The sequence below is a fragment of the Ornithorhynchus anatinus genome, chromosome 19 (assembly GCF_004115215.2).
Source record: "Ornithorhynchus anatinus isolate Pmale09 chromosome 19, mOrnAna1.pri.v4, whole genome shotgun sequence".
In the NCBI taxonomy this organism is placed as follows: Eukaryota; Metazoa; Chordata; class Mammalia; order Monotremata; family Ornithorhynchidae; genus Ornithorhynchus; species Ornithorhynchus anatinus.
The window spans coordinates 5,577,800-5,598,192 of NC_041746.1; the positions used below are offsets into that span (position 1 = coordinate 5,577,800).

Below are 20,393 nucleotides of genomic sequence, written 5' to 3' on the forward strand. Positions count from 1 at the left end.
TCCCGTTCGGGAACGAAGGCATCCCGGACGCCGGGCAGCGCATCTAGTCCTTCTCCCCCTTCCCCTTAGAAAGAGCGGTAAACCGAGGCCCGGAGCCGGGGGCCTGACCGACCTCTCCGGTCCCCCCAACCTGACCAGAGAGAGGATTCCCCGATCCCCCTAACTTCTCGCACTCCCTCCTCGCCCCTAATACCGTCCACGGTATTTTATCAACTTTCAATCTCCCACTGACGTTACGATTCTGTTCTCTAAGAAGCCGAGGAGGAGGGGTGCGATGAGACTGGAATGAGAGCTGCATTTAGGTTCAATTCAAGGCCGTTCTGTGCCATGATGCAATTGGGAGCTGGGAACCCAGGCTCCAAAGCAGTGCATCCCTTAGAAAGAAGAGCCGGGATATATCGGGATATAGTCTCCTGATTCCTGGCACTTCTGTCGAGACAGCAGAGGAAAGAGAAAGGGAGTCAAATAAGCAGGGGAATTTACTGAGCGCCTCCTGAGGGCTAAGCAATGTGCTTGACGCAACAGATGTAAGAGACATGTTTCCTGCCCTCAAGGAGTTTAGAGTCTTATGGGGGACGCAGTCTAATTGCAAAGATGATCTATAAATCCTGGGAGCAGGAGGAAGAACATGGATATAACAGGGAATTGTGCAAATATGACAGGAGGAATTAGTTGAATAAATAATTGAAGATGCATATGTACGGAACTGCTGAAGATTGGAATAAAATGTGTCAGGGCTGAGAGTAGCTATTGGGTTCGCTCGACTTGGGTTTTGTGAATTAATTAATCGAGGAAAGTTTAATTGGGAGTTAGAGTTATCAAGGAGCTAAAAAATCAATTACTCAATATTCTTTGGCCTCAGTTGCCCAGATTATCCGCCCCCCCCCCCAAAAAACCCACCTGCCTAGGTCGACACTTTCCCTGCCCACAGAGAGTTTACAATATAGAGAAGGGAGACAGGTGTTAATATAAATCAATAAATTATAATATATCATTTATAGGTGTGTACATAAGTACTATAGGGCTGAGGGTGGAGCAAATACCAAATGCCCAAAGGTCACAGATCCAAGTGTAATATGTGAGGAGAGACTGAAGCATAATGATTTGGTACAACCAGACTCGAAAAATCTACAACTCCAACGAGAAAAAAACATTAAAATAAATTATCCAGCATAGAATACTTATTCTTAGCAGCTTAGGGTCAGAATTTTCAATTTGATAACAAACAAGATAGGGGAAGGGAGTTTTAAAAAATTACCAGTGGAGTATTGTATCCTTTTTTCATTGTATATCATAATTGATGATCATGCCTCTTGATTCAACATGCCTTTTGGAGTCAGCTCCTGCTGAACTCTTGTCCCCCTTATACAAGTAAAGTACGTACATATTTGGAATTTAGAAAAAAAGAAAAATAAATTGTTTTTTCTGTGAATGGAGTCCTCAATTTGTTGTTTGTCTGGAAAGTCGAACTCATTTCTGGTGAAGGACATGGTAACCAGAAAGTGAAATTACAGACAAACACCTGAAAATAAATTCCTAGCACCTCTTTAGCGAAACCTGACAAATCACAGAGTTAAACAAATCCACAGAATGGTGAAACCTAAAGTAATTGAGCTTTTTAAATCCTCTTTGTGACTGGCTAAATAGGTAAAATTTTAAAAGGACTGTCTTTAAAGCAACATAGTTGATTTCTATTAAGCAACAATACTTTATTTTTTTTTTCTTCTGTAGGTCTGATTTATAGTTCAAGCCCAAGTTTATGGGCCTAACTGTTACTTGTTCTTTTGAGGGATGAGGAGTGGAATTGGTGGGCCTCAGTGGAGGAAAATAGGTTGATGTCATTCACAGCACTCAACCTACTGAAGCTCTAGTCCAAGAACAAAGACTTACGAGGAAGGAGCCAAAGCAGCATCAATTTAGAAAGCTTTAAGCAAGAAGGGAACTATTTCTCAGACTGAGGTACCATTTTCTGTGAGCCTAATTTACCTTGTTCACATCAAAAAGAAACCCAATCTGGCCTATCTCCCCTGCAGTACGATTTAAGAGTTGTCACTTCCAGAAAGTGAGAGTGATTTTTTATTTTCCTTCTAGAATCTCCGGATTCTATTCCTGAGTCTTCAAAAGTGGGAAAAACACCCATCCGGTGGCTGCCCTTTGCCAGAATTTATGGTTGGAGCGCTGAATTCCAGCTGGACTCTCCATTTGGAACTAACCCGCCACCCTGAAATTCCCAGGCCTGGTCCGACTCCACACTCCAGCATTACTGAAAGGAAGCAGAGCGGCCAAGTGGAACGAGTATTGGACCGGGGAGTACGGAGACCTGGGTTCTAGTCCCAGCTCCACCACTGGCCGGCTGAGAGACCTTGGGTAAGTCACTTAGTCCTTGTAGCCCTCAGACTCCTCCTGTGTATACTGGATAATTGATCAATCAGTGACATTTATTGAGCTCTTACTACGTGCAGAGCACTATACTAGCACTGGGGAGAGTACAATACAAGAGTTAGCAGACACATTCCCTCCCCACAATTTAATAGTAGTAATAGAATTTATTGAGCACTTACAGGTTGCAAAATGCACAGTACTAAGTGATTCTTGCCTCTCCCTTTTGCTTGGATTGTGAGCCTCCTGAAAGGCGGGGTTGATCTGATGCTGTTGTATGAACCACAGGGTTTGGTGCAGTGTGTAGCATCTCGTAACCAGCTCATGCAAGGCCATGAAAGCTTTGCTTGGCTAGAACTTGGGGCAAAGCCTGCCTTCAGAAGGATAGGAATTTCACTTGAAAACAAGCCTAATTTCCTCCTGGTTGACTTTCCTCAGGAATTAGTAGAGGGCTTAGTACCTAGTAAGCACTTGATACATCCCATAATTCTTCTTATTAGGTCAGGGCAGACTGCCAGAATAGCCTTAGCAATTCCTGTTTGAACCCTGGACCCAAGAAGCTTGGACAGAACTGGACCTGCTTTGGGACAGCAGAGAGGGCCAAACAATGTTCAACTCACTATTTCTGGCTCCTTGATTGGGGAACATAAAAAATAGGCTTGTGGTCATTAAAAAGACATTTTGGAAAATACATTGCCATTTTCTTTATTCTAAGAAGAAACAAAAATGTGATTCTTGTTGTTCTCTCTACCCAGAAATCATTTTATTGGTTTTATTCATAAAATATGCATTTCACACTATTAAGACACACAGGCCAGTTTAGGGTTTGGGCAGTGCTTTTGTTCGGTCCCCCATTTGTGCAACAGGAAGGCAGGGAAGGCTCAGGGAAGAAGTGGAAGACTGGAGGCAATTATTCCAATCATTTAGGCCCAAAATAATTCCCCACCAGTAGTGCTAGAAAAGGTATTTAGGCCTGATTGGGTGTTACACAGTGTACTGCGTCTGAGAAAGTACACCAAAAGCACGAGAAATGTGTCCTGCCCACAAAGAGCTTACAGTGAGCTTCTAATTGGGGAGACAATAGAAAAATATTTACGAATAGAATAAAAATTTATACTCTGTCCTAAATTAGACCAATTATTGTGGCTGATCACTCAACTCTCCATTTTGCCCAATTTTCTTATGTTTCTGTGTGCAGCCAAACGTTCCGCAGTGCTCTTCTAGTCCGTAACTTATTGGAGGGTGAGCAATGGCCAGTTTGGCTATTACTGAGCAGTAGTTGCCTTGGTAGCCACTGAGGGTCTTTTGTTTGTTTTTCGTGGTATTTGTTAAGTGCTTACTATGTGCCCCTCACTCTTCTAAGCGCTGGGGTAGATTTGAAGTAATCAGGTTGGACACGGTTCATGACCCACATAGGGCTCACGGTATTAATCCCCATTATATAGATGAAGTACTGAGGCGCAGAGAAGATAAGTGACTTGCCCAAAGTCAAACAGCAGGCAAGTGTCAGTGCCGAGATTAGAATCCAGGGCCTTGGGACTCCAATGCCGGTGCAGTATCCACTAGGCCATGCTGCCAAGGCTAGTTAGATATTTTTCTGGGTTCCTGCTGGGCCTGTCCACCTTTCAGGACCCCCTTGATGATTCTTTGGTCAGAGTCCTTCATCACTGATGGCATAGCCCCAGCAACCTATCCACAGACTTGGAACTAGAGTCCAGATCTCCTGATTCCCAGAGCCATGCTCTTTCCAATGGACCATATTCTCTCCTCTAGACTGTAAGCTCGTTGTGGGCAGGGAATGTGTCTACCAACACTGTTATAGCGTACTCTCCCAAGGACTTTGTACGGTGTTCTGCACTTAGTAAGCACTAGTAAATATAATGGATTGACTGAGAGCGGTTTTAGGTGAGCACATACCAACAGCAGGATACTTCAATCCTGTGTAAACCCAGGTTAGGTGTCTAGCACAGTATTAATAATAATAATGTTGGTATTTGTTAAGCACTTACTATGTGCCAAGCACTGTTCTAAGCGCTGGGGTAGATACAGGGTAATCAGGTTGTCCCACGTGAGGCTCACAGTTAATCCCCGTTTAACAGATGAGGTAACCGAGGCACAGAGAAGTAAAGTGACCTGCCCATAGTCACACAGCTGACAAGTGGCAGATCCTGGATTCGAACTCATGACCTCTGACCCCCAAGCCCTGGCTCTTTCCACTGAGCCAAGGAGAGAGGCTGCTACACTCAGGAGCACCCTGTGTGGCTGCCCCAGGAGCAGATTGGTCAAAACCAGTGTCATGCACAATCGGAAATTCGCTGGCTATGCTTTGGATGCTGCTGGACTCAAGTTTCGTAATATGGGGAGACCCAAGTTGTGTTTTCTTACTGCCTTCCTCTTTTCCCCCTACTTCCCCTCACACTTTGCCCAGGATGGTTCATTTTCTGTGGATAGAATCTGGCTCACTGGTAAATCTGTGTTGGCCATGGGCTTTTATCATGGTATTTTAAGGCCATTAAGGGTTGTATTTCTGTTAGTTTTTGTTTATCAGGCAGACAGATTGTCCCTCCCCTCGAGGAAAGTCCCTCCCTGCAAGGAGATTCCCTTGTCAAACTGTGGCCAAGAGATATGCTGAATTTGCTTAGCAGTTTTAGGTGAGCACATACTGCGATTCCCCACTCAGTTCCTGCAATGAAGTCAGGCTTCGTTAAACCTGCTGTTCTGTAAGATAAAAATTCCCTATCACGTTTGGAGGCACGATCCCCTGGGTCACAAGCAGTGGGACAGATGAATTCAAACAGAAAGTGAAATATTCAAGGTAATGATCTCCTTTACAGCAATCGTCATTCAGCCAAATTCAAGTGGGGAAGTGAGTGATTATCTAGGTAATTCTATCAGTGTAAATAACATGGAACCTAGGTAATGTCCTTCCTGGTTTAGACCTGGTCCGTCCAGCCCCACAGACTATCTCTGACAGTGGCAGAAACATCCCTGGGCGACCTGTATGATGATCCTAAGTTTTAGAGATGGTCCTCTCTTATATTTCCAACTTTTTAAAGTGGTAGTTATTAAGTGTTTACTGTGTGGAAGGAACTCTACTAAGTGCTTTGATAGACACAAGCTAATCAGGTTGGACACAGTCCATTTTCCATATGGGGCTCACAGTTTTAATCCCCATTTTACTGGTGAGATAGTAGGTACAGAAAAGTTAAGTGACTTGCCCAAGATCCCACAGCAGACAAATGGAGGAGTTGGGATTAGAACTCAGGTCCACCTGACTCCCTGGTCCATGTTCTATCCACTAGGCCATGCTGCTTCTCTAGACCACACTGCTTCTCTCTAATAAACCATTATGGGTTGCTCATCTCTGAATTTATCCAAATCCTCTTGATCCGATTGATATTTTCAATCTGTACAACTTTCTGCGATAACAAATTCCATTTGCTTATCACACACTCTCTATAAAATAAGTATTTTCTTGTGTGGAATTTGACCCTATCTATCACCTTCAAGCTTCTGTGGTTGGCCCACTGACCTGGTGTATAGAGGCTGTCCACACCCTTCATGATTGAGTAGATTTCGGTGATTTCAATTTCCATCAGCCTGAGTCTTTCCAGACTGAAGAGTCCTAACTCTTTCAGTCTACCCTCATATGGAACTTTCCAAGCGCTTAGTACAGTGCTCTGCACACAGTAAATGCTCAATGAATACAATTGAATGAATGAATGAACTACTCTGTCTCGACTGGGTTTTTTTCTCTTTCTCTGTATGTGGGGACTTTCGCAGGTGCTCAAACTAAGTATCAGGCAGTGCGGATGTACCTGATGACATTTCTCATTTCCACCTTGTTAATCAATCCTGATTAACTTCTATCTACCCCAACGCTTAAAGCAATGCTTATCACATTGTAAGCTCTTTACAAATACCATAATTAGTTTGCTCTCTAACTCTTTGTTGCCTAATAAGGTGGTAACCCACACTGCCACAGGCTTGAACATCCGTTGTTAATGTGTACTTTTCAGGACCTGTTTATTCAGCTCTGATAATCCATATCCATTTAGCCTTACTAAATTCCTATTTGGGGCCAAAAGTGGTTGTGAAGCCTTGCTATGAGTTCCTTGAAAAGTCACAGAAAGCACTGAAAGACACAGAAAACGTGGGAATTCCTGGGGATAATAGCACCAGAAAGCCTGTATGCTTGTTGTGGGCAGGGAATGTGTCTCTCAACTCTGTTATATTGTGCCCTCCCAGTCACTTGGTACAGTGCTCTGCACATAGCAAGTGCTCAATAGATAGCTGATTGAAAGACCGAAGTCCCCAAGGCATTTTCCCCTTTGAGCAAAAAAATCATGTTTACCCCATTTCATCAAAAATCACCAGGATTTCAGAGGATTTAGGATTTGCCTAAATCCAGCTAGTGAACAGAGTGCTCTCTCTGCTCCTCTAGGCCCACAAAATGTGTGGACCCTGGTTGGAGTTCCTCCATTCAAGTCAGTTCCTTCCCCTGTTAAGCTTGGCAAAAGCCCAACAGAGGGGAGACTTTGGAGAGAGGCTAAGGAGACCCCCACATTCCGTGGAGTAAAGTGCGGGGAGTGTAAACCCTGTGCTTACTGAACCCTGAGCACTTTAACACTGTACGGGATGGAAACTCACTCAGCCACAACCACTTAGTAGAGCACTCTGCACAAAGTAAGTGCTCAATCAATACCATTGATTCATTATTGAGCCCATTCAGTGCTGACCCCTTGGAGTGTCCCAGAGTGACCTCTACACAAATGGTGATTCTCTCTTCCCATTCTGTGGAATTGCTTCCTAACTGGCCCAGCACGAGGTTATGAAAATCGCCTCTCTGCTAACTCCCCCAGGCCCAACTGTACAGGAGAGAAAATGATGCTCAGTCTGTCTTTCTTTTTCCAATCTCTCTGTCTCTCTCCCTCCCTCTCTCTTCCTCTATTTTTTCTTTCCTTTCTATCATGCAAATTAAAAATTCCATTTTATTAGAAAGGCACTGTGAGCACTCCGGAGACCCAAGAGATTATTTGGAACAGACCTCCACTTACGGGCTACACACTGGGACTGAAAAAACCCATGAAAACATTTTGCATGGTGCGAGTGTCAGAAAGATGCAATGGGGACATGGTTGAAGAAACTCTGAGGATCTTGAGAGGGATCCCTTGGAAATTTCTGGAGTTTGAGTTTCTTGATTTGCTTTTTAATTAATCGGAGCAGGAGAAGGCAAGGCAGAACTCGCTATTGCCACTCTGCACCAACTTGGCATCAGCCTCTAAAATAAGGGTGCTGCCAATTGAGTCGAGCCTCCTGGGCACAGCTTCTAGGAGGAGGGGCACAAGCATGCCTAAGGATGCCCTTGGGGCCTCTACAGGTATTTGCCCAAGTGGGAGAAGAGCTCTGTACCCCATGTGAGCTATGAGGGTGGGAGGGAGGAGGAATGGGGTAAGGAAGCGAGGGGGGCAGGGCCGACTTCTCTTGGTAACCACCTCACCTCAGGGCGCGGGGTTGGTGGTGCTGGTTGAAAACTGGAAAGGCCCAGCCTCCCTCTCCCTTGGCTCCTCTCGCTGAGTCCCATGGCTCGGGGCGGGGGAGGGGGCACCTTTATTAAAGGGGACTTAGGTAAATCAGTGACTCTGGAGGAGAGTGGGGGTCAAGGGATTCCCCAGAAAAGCACTCTAGACTTGGATGGACTTCCACATGACATTGTTTTCTTATGCTGCAGGCCTGGCATTGTGCACACAACATCTTATAGTCGTCCTAGTCATAGTAGCAGTAGGGATAGCAACAGTAATTCCAGTATTTATTGAGCATCCACTTTGTGCAGTGCAATGAGCTAGATGCTTGGGAAATATAGAATAATTAAGTGACATGTTCCTTGCCAACGAGGAGCTTACACTTCAGTGGAAGACCCTACCAGGTATCCACAGTCTAGGTGGGAGTCAAATCTCTCCCTTGCTCGGGAAGCCTAAATATCTGTCCCTGCAAGGGGAGAGTGCCAATAGATGCAGGCAGGGATTGGTCGGGGCCGGGATTTGCTGTAGCCTCACCCCAAAATCTGCGGGCAGAGTCCTGGGACCACCAAAGGTCACATGCAAGCTCCAGGGACCGAGAAGTAGAGAAGCTCCTGCTCCTTCAGCCTCTTCCCTTCTTGCCCCTGACCTCGAGCTGTCTGGCCAGAGCAGGATTGGTTCAGCTGTGGAAACAGGTGAGAGTGGCCATGTGTCCTTGGGAGGTGCTGCTAGTCAGTGCCCCGACACCTCTCCCAGAACAACCTAAACTTGGGGTTCCCGGCATGTTAACAGAGTAACTGCAGCTGTCTCTGTCCCTCTGCTCCTTCTCTATGCCAGGCCGAGCCCTTGGGTAGGGCTGTGGACCTGTGGGCAGAGTAGCCCGGCCCAAAGTCTCTTTACCTTTGCCCAGCTGGGCATGCTCCTCGCCCACACCCCTCAAGCCCAATCCTACTCCTATGAACCAGCCAGCATAGTGGTCGTGGAAGAGGGTGAGCAGGCCATGGTGCCAGTGCTAGTTGGAAAACTAATGATGCTAACAATGGTGGAGTTCTGACCGAATAACCAACAGGGCCCACATTGCTCCAACCACAGCCTCGGATGCTGGAGTGAAACTCCGACACCCATTTTGCCCAGAGCTTTCTAAGGTTACTGCTCCACTCAGGAGTGAAAAAAGAACATGATCTTAGGAATGACTGTTTCAAGAAACTGCTTCTTTGAGCTATGCAGTCCAAAGTCCACTGGACTGACCCTCTAAAAATGGGGCCAAGTTATTATAAAAATGTTTTTCTGTCTCTGAGCATAGCCCAAAATCAGTATATGTGGTGGATAGAGTATGGGCCTGGGAGTCAGAAGGTCATGGATTCTAGTCTCAGCTCCACCACTTTTCTGCTGTGTGATTTTAACTTCTCTGTACCTCGTTTATCTCACCGGTAAAATGGGGATTAAAACTGTGAGCCCCATGTGGAACAGAGACTGTGTCCAGACGGAGTAACTTGTACCTACCCCAGCACTTAACACATAGTAAATACTTACCAAATATCACAATAATTATTATTATTATTATCACATCTTCCTGGGGAAGAAGCTGGATTGCCTTGGGCCTCATCTTAGCAGAGCTTGGAGTCAAGTCATCCGTGGCCTAAATCCAGTGTATTATCTTTTGTGGAAATATTTTACTTTAGAGTTCAAATTGCTAAAGAAAAGCAACCAGGGGAAGGCTGTGCTTGTTTTTGAGTGAATTTCCTAGCCCTCTGAAGGCGGGCTTTGCCTCAAGTTCCAGCTAAGCAAGCCTCCTTGACTTTGCATGAGTTAGTTACTAGGTGCTAAACATTGTTACGAACTGAGGTCGATATAAGACAGTCAGATCAGACATAGGTGGTCCCTGCCCAACAAGGGGGTCACAGTCTAAAAGGAAGGGGTAAGCAGGTGTCATCCCCATTTTGCAGGTGAGAAAACTGAGGCCTCATGAGTTAAGTGGCCTGCTCATGGTCACACTGCAGAGCTGTCCCTGGAATCCGGGCTCCTGCCTCCCAGCCTCACTGGACTACACTGCCTCCAAATAGGATGGCCACTTCCCATCAGTTAGGTTTTTCTATGTAAAAAAGGGTCAGGAGTCTCCACCTCTCTACTTTACAATCCTTGCTCTGTATGGATTTTCATTCAATTGTATTTATTCAATTCATTCAATCGTATTTATTGAGCACTTACTATGTGCAGAGCAGTATACTAAGTGCTCATTGTACAGTACAACAATAAACAGAAACATTTCCTGCCCACAATGAGATTTAAGTCTAGAGGGGGAGACAGACATTAATATAAATAATGCTCTTGTATATTGCTTATGTCTCTGGGCCTCAATTTTCAATGAGAAAAAATCGAAAGAATTTTATAGAGTAGTTAGCCTGAAAAAGAGAAGACTAAGTGATGACTTAAAATGTAACTGCTCTTGAGTGTACAAAAAGCGTTAATAAGTGAACGTTGGATAGTGATTTTCCATTTTCACAGGAGACCAAACAGGCAGGAATAGACTTAAATGACAGTAAAAGTGTTTGAACACACTACAAAGGTCAACCTGGAACAGATTACCTGGGGAGTTTGTGGACTATATATCCCTTGAGAGTATTTTACAAAAGTAATGTAGTTGGTGGAGTTTAGGTGGTCAGAAAAAGACTGGAGCAAATGACCTCTTGAGGCACATCCCATCTCTATGGGTCTGTGGGATCCCATTTTTATAATATGAACACTGTAGTTGGTTATGCCATTCATGAGTAGTTGTAATGGTATTGGTGGTTTTTGTTGAGGAGCTACTGTGCACGATGCACCAGAAGCACAAGATGTATTCTCTGCCCTCAGGAGGCTTACATTCTATCAAAAGCAAATAATCTGATTTTAAAGACCTTAATGTGGTTCCATGATGAGTCATTAATCCCATAACTGCCACCTGCAAAATGTGACATCCAGATAAGTCTGGACAGGAAGTAGGTCAAAGCGGGGACGACTGGAAATGGGCAGAAGGGTGTATGGGAGGTGGAGAGAAGGCCAGCAGGATGGTGATACTAATCAAGTGACCTATCAAGGTTCTAGTCCTGTCTTGGTCACTGTGTGACCAGGCAATGTTTCTGTTTATTGTTGTATTGTACAACGAGCATTTAGTATAGTGTTCTGCACAAAGTAAGTGCTCAATAAATGCGATCGAATGAATTGAATGAATGTGACCTGTGTGACCTTGGACCAATCACTTAACTTCTCTCTACCTCAGTTTCCTAATCTGTAAAATGGGGATTAAATACCTGTTCTTCCCCCCCAACATACCGCCCCCCTTACACTGAAGTCCCTGTGTGGGCAGGGACTGTGTCCGATCTGACTGTGTCCTATCTACCCCAGAATTTAGCACAGAGCTTGTCACCATTGTCATTATAATTATGGTACTTCTGGGAAATTGCATCACCTCCTGCCCTCAAACGTGTATAAACTTCTGGACAGCCCATCTGTCCCCCTCCTTCCTCTCCCTGCCTGCCTCCAAGAGTGGAAAAGAGGAGGCGGACAGGAGGGAAATGCTTTAGTGACATCACCAGGGAAGTCGAGGCCACAGCGGGGCTCCTGTTCTACTGTTGCCTGCTGGCAATGTGTCTACTTGGGTGAGTTCTTTATCTCATGCTGAGCCTCTTTGTCCTAACTCCGCCTCCCCCCATCTCCTCTTCCCCCCTCCCCATCTGGCTGGGGCTTCGTGGGGAGCAAGGCAACCCTCTGGACAAAAACTGAATAATGTCTACATATCACAGGTTAGTCGTTTTTTTATTTTGTCTTTAGCACAGTACAATTTCCACCCCATTTTTCTGTCCTTCTTCCCCCTCCCACGCACCTCTGTTCTCCAGGTAACCAGGACCGGGTTACATAATCAGTGGTGTACCACAATGGGGAAAGGGTTTGCAGCAACCCCTGGCCTGTCAGTGACGTTGCAGGCTTCCTGATGCCCATGTGCTCTGGGGCTTGGGGGTCGTGTGAGTTATCATCCAGCCCCGCAGAGAAGGAGCTGGTGGTTGGTAGCTTGTGAGGGGTGAGGGGCAGAGCTGGGGATGGGGGTGGGGTTGTTGCTGCTGCTGTTGCCTAAACAACCTGTCTCTGCTCTCTGGAAACATAACCAACTTCAGTGTCTCAATCTGCCACTCAGATTACTTCTGCTAAAATCAGACAGAAAGAAAGAGAAAAAGAGAAAAAAACTCAGGCAGAGGTATAATGGTTTAAGGATGGAGCAAGTCAGTTTTTCTTTTTTTTAGGTCACCCCCATATAATCAACAGTGTGTGCCAAACACTGTATTAAGTGTTTGGAAAAGTACAATACAGTAGAGTTGGTAGACACAGTCCCTGTTCACAAGAAGCTTACAGTCTACAGGGGGAAACAGATATAAAGATAAATCATGGTTAAAGGAAATAAATACTGTGGGCTGGGGTGAGTATCAAGCGAGTATCATATACTTATGGTATTTATTAAGCACTTAGTAACAAATTAATTAATAGTATTTATTGTGCCTTTTACTTTGTGCAGAGCACTGTTCCAAACACTTGGTAGAGTACAGTAGAGTTAGTAGACATGATCCCTGCCCTCAGGGATCTTACAGTCTAGTGTGGGAGACAGACACTAAAATAAATTACAAATGGGGGAAACAAGAGAGTTTAAAGATAAGTACCTAAACATGGGGATGGGGGGTGCAGGAGAATGAGTTCCCAAATGCTCAAGTGACACGGAAGTGCCGAAGAGGCAGTGAGGGTGGAAATAAGGTGGCGAGATGAGTGATTAATCAGGGAAGGTCTCTTTAGGAGATGTGGTTACTGTGTCCCAAGTACTGTGCTAAGCACTGGGATAGATACAATCTTATCTAATCAGACCCAGTCCCTGTCCTACCTGGGGCTCACAATTCTAAGAGGAGGGAGGGGGCAGGTGGGCTTCCGGTGACTGCAGAGACAGATATTTTGTGTTTGAGTAGTAGTATTAGGAATATATTGCCCAGCCCAATTGGCACTCCACTCTTTAAATGAGTTCAAGTGTCTATCCAGTCACACTTCTCTCTCTCTCTCTCTCTCTCTCTCTCAACACACACATACATATTATCTCCCTGACAGTTGCACTGTAATTGAACCTGAAGGACAGCTCTCTTCATATATATATGTATATGTGTATATATATGTATATGATAGAGTCTCATCACCAAGCCATCTGCATGGTCATTAGCTCATAAACAAGATCCTGCTATTCTCTTCCATTCCCCCATTGTCATATTGAATTCCTGATGAGGCCTTTAATTGGCAGCTCTGTGGGTAAAAAGCTAGTGTGGGAAAGCAGACTTGTTCGTCCCATGACGCCGGGAGTCTTATTGTAAGCCTGGGAGTCTGAACCTCCCCAGGTCTTTCTATCCTAGAAGGGTTCAAAGTGAGGATATGGACAACAGAGCAGTCGTTGGAATGGAAATGGAGTCTGGAAAGGATTTCTAGAGGTTATCCCTCTGTCTTTAGGTAATTCTGCGCTGAATAATGATCATTATTGTGGTATTTCTGAAGTACTTACTTTGTGCCAGGGACTGTACTCATCACTGGAATAGGTATAAACTAGTCAGGTTGGAGCTCACAGTTTCAGTAGGAAGAAGAACAGGTATTTAATCTACATTTTAAAGATGAGGAAACTCAGTCAGAGAGGTTAAGTGACTTGCCCAGAGTCACACAGCAGGCAAATGGTGGAGCTAGGGTTAAAACCCAGGTCTCCAGACTTCCGGGCTTGTGATCTTTCCAGTAGTCCACATTGCTTCTTATCCCATGAACCCATCCCAGAGGGGTGGGTATTTATCCTATTCTTGAAGATATGTAGCAAAAGTCATTCCACGACCTCCTTTGGTGAACCATTTCAGGTTCTCCTCTAGCAGAGCCAGGGTAACGATCATTCCGCTTTAATCCCCCACAAACTCCCATATCGGTAGGGGCAAGAAATAACAATAATAATACCGAGTATGCCTTGAATTTGCAGAGAACATTTCTTTTTCCAGAGTGCTTTCATTTCAATTAATTCATTTCATCCTCATGACATTACTGTGAAGTACAGTGAGACAGAGATTATTATCCCATTTTACAGATGAGGAAACTGAGGCTCAGAGAGATTAAGTGGTGTGGCCAAGGTCACGGAGCAGGTTGGTGACAGAGCTGGAAGTTGCACGGAGGGAGAGAAAAGAGGACTTCTTGTAACTGGTTATTTGGTCCTGGGAGCAGAGAAAAACAGGGTCTGCACCAGCAGAGAGATGGAATTTGGGACCCCGAGCCTCCTGATCCCAAAGCAGCATGGCCTAGTGGCTAGAGCATGGGTCCGGAGTCAGAAGGACTCGGGTTCTAATTTCAGCTCTGCCACTTTTCTTCAGCGTGACCTTGAGCAAGTCACTTAACTTCCCTGTGTCTCAGTTACTTCATCTGGAAAATGGGGATTAAAACTGTGAGCACTGTGAGGGAGATGGACTGTGTCCAACCTGATTAGCCTGTATCTACCCCAGTGCTTAGTACAGTGCCTGGCACATAGTAAACACTTAGCAAATGCCATGAAAAAAGGCTTATGTTGCTGCTGAAAGATCACTTCAGGATTAATACAGTTGTGCAAGAGCCACACTGTCAGACTCTCCCACCTGCCCCAGCATATGACAAGCTGAGGGAGATCAGACTGATCACGACTTCAGCATTTTTCACCTGGCCAGCTGCTCCCATTCTCCCTCCCCTCTCGGTGCGCTGTATTGGGGACTGAAAACCGGTTCCTTTCCAAATGACAGTCTCTCCCACCCAGGGAGGCATCTGTCTTCTCTGGGCTGAGAGCGACGCAGTTTTAAAAGATCCAGGGAACTGCACCCGTCAGGCATCCTGGCAGGAAGCAAGCTTGCAAGGTCCAAGGAGAGAGGCATCCTCTGTGGCTGTAGGTCATCGGCAAGCCCGGGATAATCAAGCCCTAGGCTGAGACTGGGTCCTGCATGAGGCCTCCTACATACTTTCTAGCTTATAACTGGAGAAGTACTGGATTTACTGGTGTATAAACTGCACTTCTGGGGCCTGGGAGTCAGAAGAACTGGGTTAAAATCTCAGCTTTGCCCCTTCCCTGCTGGGTGATCTTGAGCATGTCTCTTAACTTCTCTGTGCCTCAGCTTCCTCATATGTAAATTCACTACCTGTTCACCCTCCTATTTAAACTGTGAACGCCCTGTGGGTCGGGGCTGCATCTGACCTGATTAACTCATACCTACCCCAGTACTTAGAACAGTGCTTGACATACAGTAAGTGCTTAACAAATGCTATCATAAATACCATTATAACTTCCAAGTGCCGGAATCTTGTAATTGTAGGAAAAAGGATGACAAGATGAGAGAGATTAGACTGATCACGACTTCAGCATTTTTCGCCTGACCAGCTGCTCCCATTCCCCCTCCCCTCTACAGCACTCCAATCAGAAGTATTTACTGAGTGCCTACAATAGGCAGAGCACTGTACTGAGTGCTTGGGAGAGGACTGTAGAGTTGATAGATAGGATCCCTGTTCTCAATACTGGTGTTGATGATTTCTAATATTTCTAGAAAGCCTAGCTGCAAGGAGTTTAATGAATCCTCCTCCCCTTTGCTTTGAGGTCACTACAGAAGGTAGGTTGTACAGAAGAAATCTTAGCCACCCTTTGTTGTAGAGTACATCCAGTGCACCAGGCCTAGGGTAGGCTCTGCTTTCTGTCAGTCATTTTTTTTTTTTATGGCATTTGTTAATTGCTTACTATGTGTAAACTGTACTAAGTGCTGAGGTAGATACAAGCTAATCAGGCTGGACACAGTCCATGTCCCATATGGGGCTCAGAGTCTTAATCCCCATTTTACAGATGAGGTAATTGAGGCCCAGAGAATTTAAGTGACTTGCCCAAGCAGTTGGAAAAGTACAACAGAGATGGTAGACATGATCCCTGTTCACAAGGAGTTTATAATCTACAGGGGGAGACAGACATTAAAGTGGATTAGGGATGGAGGAAATAGAGTATAAGAATATTTACATAAATATTGTGGGCAAGGGTGAGTATTATACTCACAGTACTGTGGGGCAGGGTAGTTAAGGGATACTTAGCCAATTTAATAGTCGACACAGAGGGGACAGCGGATAGGGGAAACAAAGGATTTAGTATTGGAAGCCCTCTTGGAGGAGGTGTAATTTTAGGAGTGATTTGAAGGTGGGGAGAGTGGTGGACTGTGTCTTTCACAACCACAATTACAAACCTACTTATCCCATGAAGCCTTTCCCAATTAATTCCATTCTGATTCCAATTATTCCAATTGTCAAGTAACCCTTATATACAGTATATTGATGTAGGTTGGGTATGTAAAGATAAATAGTTTTGACTTTTATATATTTCCCTCTGCTTCCCCTCTAGACTTTAAGCTCCTTGTGGGCAGGGAATGTGTTTACCATTCCATTATATTGTACTCTCCCAAGCGCTTGGTACAGTGCTGTGCACACAGTAAGTGCTCAATAAATGCCATTGGGGACATCTTTGGGGGTCAGTCAAAAAGCCCACAGATCAAAAGCTGGGGGTGGAGTTGTGGGGAGAGAGCGAGGAGGAGGCCCAGAAAGAGAAGGAAAGAGGCTCCTCCCCTTTTCACCAAAACCCTCAGCATGGTGCTACCACTACCAAACCGAAGGTTGAAGGTCCTACTGTTCCCACTTCAGAACTCTCTGTAACTTCTCCCCAAACATTTCTAGTCAGTCATTTGTCAGCCAATTGTATTTATGAAGTGCTGTGTGCAGAACACTGTACTAAGCACTTGGGAGAGTACAGTATAACTGACACAAACCCTACCCACAATGAGCTTACCGTCTAGAGGGGGCTTACAGTCCCAACCCCCCAGACTGAGGACTGTCTGAAAGATCCTTGGGGAGTAGAAGTGCTGGGTTCTTCTATTTCATCTCTTGCATGACCAGTGTGGAACTTCAGGTTTCATTATTCAAGGAATGTTGACACAACTCCAGAAAGGCCACGCCTCACGGTAAGGTTTACGCAAACCACCGAAGCGTGTGGCAAACGATCACGGTGTCTCATTTTCATACGGGATTCCAACTCCCAGAAGAACATGGCTGCCTAGATGGATGGTAGTGGGTTTCTCTGACTTAGGAGAGCAAGGGGCACTGTCCAGGTGGAAAGATGTGCACTGCTTTCTTCCTAACTTGGTCTTTCAGCTCTTTCCTTCCGAGCTGGTTTCACAGGCTTTCGGGTGAGTCGCCTGTGCGTGGGTGGGGCCAGATAGTCTGGAAACTACACCCAGGTACTGGAAATTCCACTTGAGAGTGAGCAAGAATGATTTTCAGGCCTAAGTGGCCCTCAGTGGCCACATGTGCTCTTTAATGTTGGTCACCCAGAGCTTTATTGCTTGCTTTGGAAGAGTCAACAGGTTGAGGTAGGGCCCGAACCGAGATGTGGTGAAGTAAGGCTACGTGATAATAGTCCTTTGATCATTCCTTAAATCTTTACTGCTCTGGAGCTGAAGAGGCAGATAACAAATATGTACTACACAGAGTACACATCTTGGACTGTAAATTCATTCCTGAATTCAGATTTTGGTTTGGCATGCCAAACACACAGATGCCAATTAGGAAACTAAAATCCAGTCATTACTCAAAGATTAAATATTTCAGCACACTATCTCAGCAAACTATAATTAAAGGCATTGAGGTTCATTACTGGGAGAACAAAACTACAGAGAGGCAGATACCTATTTTTGGAATTGTTTTTTTCTTCAATAAAATCTACTGCACTTTGCAGTCTATCGGCTTGTCTACTGTACTTCCATCTATCATCCTCACCAATCAATCTAAAATAACCCATCAGAAGATGATACATAAATGAGTAGGAAAATGAAAGGGAGAGAGAGGGAGGGATGGGGGGAGAAAGAGGGACAGAGTGAGGGAGAGAAGGAAAAAGGGAGGGAAAGGAGAAGAGAAAAAAAATGTATCAGAGCCACAGAGCCAGAAAGATGAAGGCAGAAAATCCAAAAGGAGAAAAGCATACAAATCTAGAACTTTTTCCCAATTCAATTGATGGTGCTACTTGATTTTCCAAGTTATAATAATGTTATAATGTTGGGATTTGTTAAGCGCTTACTATGTGCAGAGCACTGTTCTAAGCGCTGGGAGAGACACAGGGGAATGAGGTTGTCCCACGTGGGGCTCACAGTCTTAATCCCCATTTTACAGATGAGGGAACTGAGGCACAGAGAAGTTAAGAGACTTGCCCATAGTCACACAGCTGACAAGTGGCAAAGCCGGGATTCGAACTCATGACCTCTGACTCCAAAGCCCGGGCTCTTTCCCCTGAGCCACGCTGCTTCTCCAGCTACGCTGCTTCTCCCATCAGGAATGACAAATGCACTGACTTGCAAATAAACTCAGTCATCATCAGGTTCCATCATCAGAATTTAAGACATTAAAGTCATCAGAATATGGTTTTTGTTGTTGTTGTTGTTATTATGGTATTTGTTAAGTACTTACTAGGTGTCAAGCACTGTTCAAAGTGCTGGGGTAGATACAAGTTTATCAGGTTGGACACAGTCCTTGTGCCACATGGGGCTCCCAGTCTATGTAGCAGGGAGAACAGATATTTAATCCCCATTTTGAAGTTGAGAAAACTGAGGCCCAGAGAAGTTAAGTGACTTGCCCAATGTCACACAGCAAGCAGTTAGTTGGCAGAACCAGAATTAAAACCCAGGTACTCTGACTCAGAGGCCCATGCTCTTTCCACGAGGCCACGGTGCCACCGTGCTCTCCTAGGCTTCTGACCCTGAGTGTCATGGTAGGTTTCAAAGCCCTGATTTACCCCCATCTTTAGTCCTATTGTTATAGTAATAACAGGACTGGGATTTCCTTATGGTAAGAGCAGTCAGGGTCAGGCAGCCTAACAACACATTAAGTTTCCTCGTTATGCTGACCGTCTGAAAGTGGAGCCGACTATTGACGTTCAGCAGGAAGCTGCACTTGATATCAACAGAGATTCATTCTAGCTAATTACAATTTGTGTTAAAGCGCATGATGTCATAGCATGGGAAATGAAAAATGGCCTCTTGTGCCATACCCCATTGAAGAGTATCACTCAGAGAACCCAGGTTGAAGAGTCCCCGAAGCATAAATCTCTTCAGAATGAACAAAGACCATTTACCTGCAACTTGGAGCATATTATAATATTGTACACTCCCAAGTGCTTAGCTGAGTGCTCTGCACACAGTAAGCGCTCAATAAATGCAATTGAATGAATGAATGAATATCACCCAAAATATAAGGGGAAATAACTTGTCTTTTTTAACTTTCCCCAATGTATTCTGAGGTTGACTTACTTTAAGTTCTATGAGATAGGAAAGAGTTTAATAATGGATCTAAGAGATGCTATTTTAAATAACAATAATAATAATATTTACTAAATGCTAATGCTGTGCCAAGCACTGTGCTAGGTACTGGGGAAATACAAGGTAAATCAGATTGGTCACAGTCTAAGAGGGAGGGAGAACAGGTATTTTATTCCCATTTTACAGATGAGGAAATGGAGGCTGAGAGGTTAAAGGATTTGCCCAAGGTCACACAGGAGACACATCACAGAGCTGGAATTAGAACTCGAATCTCTTGATTCTCAGGCCCAGGTTCTATTCAGTAGGCCACACTGCCTCAAATGAGGACACAGTAATTGTTTAAGTATTCCACTATGTTCTTGTAATTATGTCTTTCATTTATTGGTGACTTCTAATTAAAACGAATTCCTAGGCCTCATCTCTAAAAACAGGAGCAGCAAGGCACTGCTGTATGACACTGTCAATGGAACACTTTGCCCTCTCATCGCTGAGCTGCTCTAAGTGCTTTAACTGGCAACTTTGAAGTCCCAATTTGGAATTTTTTTTTAAAGTCCACTTCCTGCTTCCAGTCTGGGGGCTGCAGAGGAGCAAAAGGAGGGCCTGGCCCCAGTGCTCCAGGGAAGAGGGTCCCTGGAGCTGACTCAGAGGGTAGAAACTAGGCTCTAAATCTTCCAGCCACTGCCTCCCCCCAGCCCAGTCCACCGAACAACTGCTTCCCTCCTTTGTACTGTTTCTTGAGTCATTCCATCCCTCTTTTTCTTCCCTCTTATCCAAAACAGCCATTCAACTTGGCATTTAAGGATCATTGCTAGGTTCCTCATTGATCAGAGAGTGAGAGAGGGTTGTCCAGTATAAGACAAGATCCCTCCAGGAGTAGAGCAATTGGGGCAGTTGCCACAGGTCCATTGGCCACGGAACTAATTGACCTCTCTCTGATCTTTGACTTTGATCTTCCTTTTATATTTTCCATTATTTCATCTTTCTTATTATGTCTGTTGCCAAACCCTTCCCACCCTATTTTTAGAGTGCCAGCCCCTGGATGCCCAGGGACCATGTTTAACTCTCACTTGTATATTTTTTCCCAGAGCTTAGAACAGTGATCTGTCTGTGA

General features: G+C 44.9%; 1 long non-coding RNA gene across 1 annotated transcript; it reads left to right on the forward strand.

The window, feature by feature from the left end:
• Nucleotides 1-1,043: 1,043 nt before the first annotated feature.
• Nucleotides 1,044-3,068, forward strand: LOC114805682. Its single transcript, XR_003753709.2, has 3 exons — nt 1,044-1,959; nt 2,092-2,367; nt 2,880-3,068. It is a non-coding gene; the product is annotated as an uncharacterized LOC114805682 (long non-coding RNA).
• The last annotated feature ends 17,325 nt before the right edge of the window (nt 3,069-20,393 follow it).